General features: G+C 36.3%; 1 pseudogene; it reads left to right on the top strand.

The window, feature by feature from the left end:
* The first annotated feature begins 3,709 nt into the window (after positions 1–3,709).
* Positions 3,710–6,984, top strand: part of LOC122064213 — a 50,099-nt pseudogene continuing 46,824 nt past the window's right edge.

Here is a 6,984-nt window from a genome sequence, read left to right as displayed (position 1 = left end):
AAAATTGATAAGAAATGAGAGAAGACAATTAAATAAGAATGAAGGGTAAAGTAATCAATAAAAAGATTAGCCACAAAGCATGAGTACATGCTTTTATATGATAGTATAATATAATAGTATGATATAGTAGTAAAAATGAATGTGCAAATGCACGTGGGGTCTTGTTTTGAGAGAGAGAGAGAGAGAGGGAGGGTTGATGACTATTTTGCTATAAGAATTGTGATATGAAATATTGTACATTTTTAAGGTAGATGTTTATTGAACAATATACATCATATAGCCTAGCCATAGAATACCTTGATATAGTCCCTTAATTGAGCAACTATCACTTTTGGATTTCCTTAAGGTGCCTCAGCTTAGGGAACATCATATCCAACATTTTGGAATTAATCAAAAAATGCTGAAACAGAGAATCATCCAACCATATTAAAACCCGAAAGACGATACTGGTTGTCTTGCACCTCAACGCTAAGAGTAAGAAGACAGATTCTCATCAAATATATAAACAAATCAGAATTCATGAGATTGAATAGGAAAAATTGAGAAGATACCTAGTAAAATCAGTTTCCAAGTAAAGGGTGCCACAACAGAGAAATGAAGGAATTAAACATATGAAAGATGGTGATTTATACTACCTACTGTTGCGGCCTTGCCCTATCTCACATTTTTTACTTATGTTGAGTTGGAGCCACCTGGGTGAACCACTGCCTCTGCTCTAAAAACATCTCCTATCACCATACTGTAAGTGTGAAAAACACCATGATAAATTAAATAATCAGGGACACTCCTAACAATCTCCAGAACCCACTATAATAAGGATAATGATTACTAAATCCAATATAACAAAATTACAAAATCTAAAAAACAGGAAATTTCACTGTGATTATAAATTTCTTGAAGTCCCAAATGCAAGTCAACTCAAAGTAATTCAAAAGTTAAATAAAAAGTAGCATACTGAATACATTAAATTGTGGCAAATTTTGATAATGATAAATGGAAGTTTAAGTTGATGGAAACTACAATCCTGAAACCACAGATGGTTGTAAAAGTAAATGTTAATAAGAAATACTGTTTGATCCTCATAATTAAGGTGAATTAGAATGAACAAAATTTAGCTACTGTCCGGGTTGCAGCGACTCTAAGAAATAAAATCTAAAAGGGTATTTAAAAAAATATTATAACCTAAGAGGGTATTTATAAACCCTAAGGGGAAGTGAATTATTCTATTTCTTTAGCTACCAATGGGGTTGTAACTAAGTTGTAGTCAAATTTTTTTCAATTTATAGGTACTATGTTCAAATCAAATCATTAATTGAGGAGGCATGTTAGAAAGCTTTTAGCTTTATTTCATGCATCAAAAGTCAATAATTTCTGAAAAAGAAGAGTAAAAAGCCAAGCACATATTTGTACATCACTACTACGATAATGAAAAACCAAGAATAACCACCAAATTTGGAAGAAATCCCAGACCTCTCGATTGGAAGAAGAATCCCATTACTAGATCTCAGAATTAGTCAAGCCAACAACAAATGTGTCTTCCATTCTTGCCCAGTAGACATTGGCGACAAGGCCATTTTGTCATCAATTATCACAATTTTAGAAATAGATCCACAGTAGATCCGGTAAGTAGATAGAAATCCCAAGGGTAATTGCAAAAGAACATTGCCACTACCCCAGTCAAGTAGACTCATGAGTATGGGATTCTATACTATGAAGCACCAAAATTAACATGACCAAGGCATTAATCAAGATAACATATATTAGTGTTCCTGTGATATGTATACTAATTTGTGGCATTAAATTAGAAAGCTCATCAATACTTGAGTTTTCATTTCTATTTGGAGATGCACCTAGAACCTTCATCGAATAAATAAGCCAGAGTCCATTAAATGAAATGACTTCACCAACAAAATAAAAAATAGTTTCCAAATAAACATTACTAAAATCCATCAAAAGTTTAGAACATTATCCATCCAATAATGTCCTTTTTTTTTTTTTTGTTAGTAATAATCTATCCAATAATGTTCATTACTACTGAATACCAAACAGAGTATTAGCAATGGATTAACCTTTATAACTTTTGCTTTATTTATTAAACACAAAGCATATGCTGTAGAATGCAAAACTGACTTTGAATATCAAATGAATGAGATATCATCATCAACTTACTAGCAATACATTTAAATTTTTGTGCAATACATGCATATACCATCAATGTGTCCAACAAAAAAAATTAAAATTTCACCCTAGTACATCTCAAATGAAATCTTAACATCTATCTAGTAGCATAAAGTAATTCCCAGAGCACAGTGACACTGATATATAAAACATTTGTGGTAATTTATGGGTGGCCAAGACATCATATCACTGCCTTCTATGGAGATCGTTGATACTACATAGCATATAGTTAACCTGACAGACCCAATTGATTTTTGCATTGAATTACAAATCGAGAAGAGTCGCGAATGACGTATGAAAACACCAAATAACTCTCGTGTCTGAGGATCTTTTACGTTTTGTGGCTTCAATGACTACTTTTTTTCTTGCAAACTCTTTCTTGGGAGGAGATTCTCTTCTTTTAATTTTTTTTAAGGTACAATCCCACTTAGACTTGCCTAAGGGAAATGAGGGCTCCAGACAAGCAAGGACAGACCCCTTGCAACAACATTATAAGAGAAATCAAGATGAAACACCTAGGCTACCTTGTTATATATTGAGTCTTCTTTTGATTTCATTCAATAAATTGTTCAGTTTTCTACTAGAAAAATGAAGAGAAAATAGAATTGAAAAAAAGAAGTGTTGTATAAACGGTAAAATAATCAATCCTAATATATCAAATAAAATAAAAATCTATTGAAAATAGGAGAGAAAAAAATGCGAATATGATGGGTCAAATAATAGAGTTCAGCTTTGAAAATTAAACACATGTCCAATCTACATCCACCATGACCAATTATGATAGATTTTCCAGTCCATGAGGCTCCTGCTCTTATGAGGTATGGGGAGGACTTGTCTGTCGCCAATGTACGCAGCCTTACCTCTGCTACACGAAAAAGCTATTGCTTGGCTCAAACTTATGACCGCTTGAATTTGATGATAATAATAATAATAATAATAATAATAATAATAATAATAATAATAATAATACAAAGTATAAAATAAGACAAAAATCATAGTTACACAATATTTTTTTATCTATCTCTCTCCTGTAATTCAAATATTTTTAAATTTTTTTTCTTGGCTTCCAAATATTGTCTTATTAATTATTAGAGTTAACTAGGGAAAAATTACTCCATGGAAATGGAAGCTTGTTATCTTTTGAATTGCTACCATTTCAATCCAACCGTCTAAAGTCGAGCATGGACCAGGTTCATGTACAAAAACAATCACGTACATTCTTGATCCATAAATTTGGAATCCACTTTTTCCCTCTATATTTAATAGATTTTAAATCTATGGATCAAGAACGTGTTTATCACATGAACCTGATTCCTTCTCTCTCAAACCCAGCCTCAGAGAAGGCCCATATCATGAATACGGTATTCTATAACGAATCCGGATCTGGTACTTCGTTTGCGTACATTTCAGATACGGTAATGATCAAATTCTCTATTGTTTTGGTAATAATGATCAAATCTTACAAAGAATGATGGATTAGCTATATCCTTGGGTCTTGTTTGGTAGCGCAGACAACAGTCGTTGCTAGTTGTTTCTTCCTTTTGCCCTTTCCACCAAAATCGTTTTGAAAAACAGTCAAAACGATTCCAAGAGGAAGACGGCAGTTTCTCCCTCACTTCTATAGAACGCTTTTGTTAAGAGTGCCATCTCTCTCTGTCGTTCTGCGTTGAATCTCTCCTTCAAATTTTCGAATACTACTATATACGGAAATCGATCTGCAACCCTGAATTTTGGCGTGAGATCTGGTATTTTAGATCTTGCCTCCTTCGAAGCACAGTAGAAGATGGTCAGAAAGAGCAGAATTTGGATTTCGTTTTTTTCACTGAATCCCTAATTCTCGGCTGATTTTTCGCTGATCGAATTTTGCTTTGGGGCTGAGAGTTTTGAAGAGATATGGCGTCGGCGAAGACGTCTCGGTCGAGGGGATCGATGGCTTCTGCGAAGGCCGTTAATGGAGGCGCTTTAGAGAATGGACCGAAGCTTGAGGAGAAGCTTAACTTTTTCATGATTGACAGTTTTGATGCTGATGCTTATGTTCAGTCCAAATGTCACTCCTTGAATGAGAAGGTCAGGTTCTTCCATTTCTGATGGCTACGTAATTTGAGGAACTTTGTTTTTTTCTGCTGTAGTTTTCAGTTCTGTAAGATCGTTTGGCGAATATTGAATTCTGCTTTTTGGTATAGATTTGATGAACACTGGTATTCAAGTATGCTTTCTTGTTTCTCTGTTCACTTCGCAATCGTAATTCTCACGTTAGAACAAAACCGGCTGAGTTTTGAAGTCGGAATTTTGTTTCCTTCAAACTTTTCTATAAGAAAATTCATATTTCTGTTCTCATTGGCTCCCAAACATTAGAAACATTTGTCGTTAGAATTTGCATCGCAGAAAAATTATAACCCATTTCAAGCTTGACAGGATTCTTACTACATTTATGCTTCTTGGATGCATTAGATTATTGGCGTGAAAACTGCTTCATTGCCTTATTTCTCATCCCTCGAGTGGAAAAATATCATGCAACTTACCAAGAGAGATAATCATACCTGAAATGGGAGCACCATCAAGCCCTCTGATTGCAAATAGCGGCTGCAGAGTCGGTCTTCTATACTTTGCTCCCAGAAATAACTGCATGGTACATTTTGATCTCTCAATAATGGGAAAGCAACAGTTAACAGCAGCTAGAAATTATAATCTGCAGACCCCTTGATCAGAGGTCTAAAATGGAGGGCCACTCTTAAGTTGATTTGAGTTCAAAAATAAGTTTTATAACATCCCTATGAACCGATGAGGAGTCATGTGGACAAGAACACTGCGTGCAGATGTGATAGAGCTTGAAGCTTGTATCTTAGTCAAAGCTATGGGCTTCTGCACTATGTTTTGGCCCATGGTTAAATGATCCTTCGATTTTCATATGATGCAAGTCTAATATCAAGCTTTTGTTATCAGATAAGAGGAATACATCCTGCTATAAGGTTCAGAGACCTCTCGATTAGGACCTGTGGAGTTTAGCTAGTATGCTTGGGCAGCTTTAAAATTTCTCACTAGATGGACCTTTCTTCTACATGAATATACTTTGATGTGCCAATGGGTTACCTGACTGATGGGTTCCTAGAAGCCTTAGTAGATGGGTCTCTGAAATTCCAAATTATCTAGAACCTAAAATTTTGATCGAAGGTCACTCTAGTAGGCCGGAATGACTGTCCAAAATATGATTGAAATCTAATGGTCAGATCTGGGTTATGATGGTATCCTACTAGGAATGGGTTACTTGAAACAGAATTCCAGAATTGAATATCGATTGCAGAATTCAATGGACTCATTCAATAATTAAAACAGAATAAAAATTGCAACCAAATTCAGTAATAGTAATAGGATGCTGATCTGAAACAGAAATTCAAATCTGATCTTAAAATAGGGTGCAACTAAGAGTCCAACTGGATGTAGGTTTGAGAACAGCAAAGCAAAGAATGTGATCGCTGTTTATGTGAACAGATAACTATGAAGTATTGGAAGAGAACATTTCAGGTTTCCAGTAAGTACATCATGCACATAGACTCAGAGAAAATCTGCTACCGACCTGATTTTCTTGGTTGATTAATGAAGAAAGGTAGAAGGATATGGACCAAGTTTCCCACCTGGAACTAATTTGGAATCCCACCCGTAGTTGTCAAGGCGTCTCCTAGGTGTCAGGGTGGATTTTTGGGGCCTGGGCGTACCTTGACTTGCTGTAATCACAAAAGGCAAAATACCTTGGTGCCAGATTCTTTGGCGGTTGAGTTTGTGTTTCTAACAATATTATTTGATTGTGTAGATGGTATCATCAATGTGAGAAGCATTGAATCATTGTTTAAAAAATAAAAATAGAAATAAAAATCCAAAAGAAAAAGTGAAGACATGAGAACCAATTCCATATATTCTTGTTCGGTGTTCCTGGCTGATGTAGGTCAAGCCTATCCATTGGGCTCTATGACTTCCTTATTTGTCGGAGATTTGGGTAGATATCCAATTAGCACAAGGAGATATTGATTCTCCCCAGTTAAAGATATCAACCAGCTTTATTTGGGGAAAGATAATAGTCATTGCCAGCTGGTTTATGAGAGAATATTCCCATAATTATTTGGAGTTATCGTCCAGCTCTAAGGGAGAATTTCTCCTTAATTTCAAGTGGGCCTTGTTATGGCTAAACCTAGTGTCTAAGACCAATATGATCCAACGACTATTGGCCGGCCAAGAGATGTAGGAATGGCCGAATGATTTGGCAAGACCAACCATAGTCCACCTAATCTAAGACATCCAAGGCAGTAGCCAACCGGCTAGTGGCGCCAAAAAAACCCTAGGAGTTGAACAACTAGGTCAGCCAATGGGGGCCCCCACGAGTGGAGGGCCTGTATAATTGCAAGGGATGGTCAAACCGTGGTCTAGCACACTCTGCCGCTCGATCTGGACAATTAGATAACCACGTCATCTTGTCTCTGCCAATCGGCCCAACGCCTTGTTAGCATTATCAAAAAGGATCTCCCCAGGAGGGAAGTTAATCAAGCCTGACTTGCATGTCACGAGATGCGGAGTGAATCTAGGAGGGACATTTATTGAAATAACAAACCTTCCCTAGAAGGAAGGGAATCTTGCAGTGATGGGCGGTGTGTACAAGGCCCAGGAACGAATTCACCGCCGTATGGCCTCCGAGATATGGCTAATATGGAAGTGTTTCCATAATGGAAATGATCTCCACATCCACTTTCCCAATATAACTCTTACCAGATTTAGACTCCTACCTACAATGGGAAACTACCACAACGGGACTCTTCA

Source organism: Macadamia integrifolia, unplaced genomic scaffold (assembly GCF_013358625.1).
Source record: "Macadamia integrifolia cultivar HAES 741 unplaced genomic scaffold, SCU_Mint_v3 scaffold1558, whole genome shotgun sequence".
In the NCBI taxonomy this organism is placed as follows: Eukaryota; Viridiplantae; Streptophyta; class Magnoliopsida; order Proteales; family Proteaceae; genus Macadamia; species Macadamia integrifolia.
This window is presented reverse-complemented; position numbering and strand designations above follow the sequence as displayed.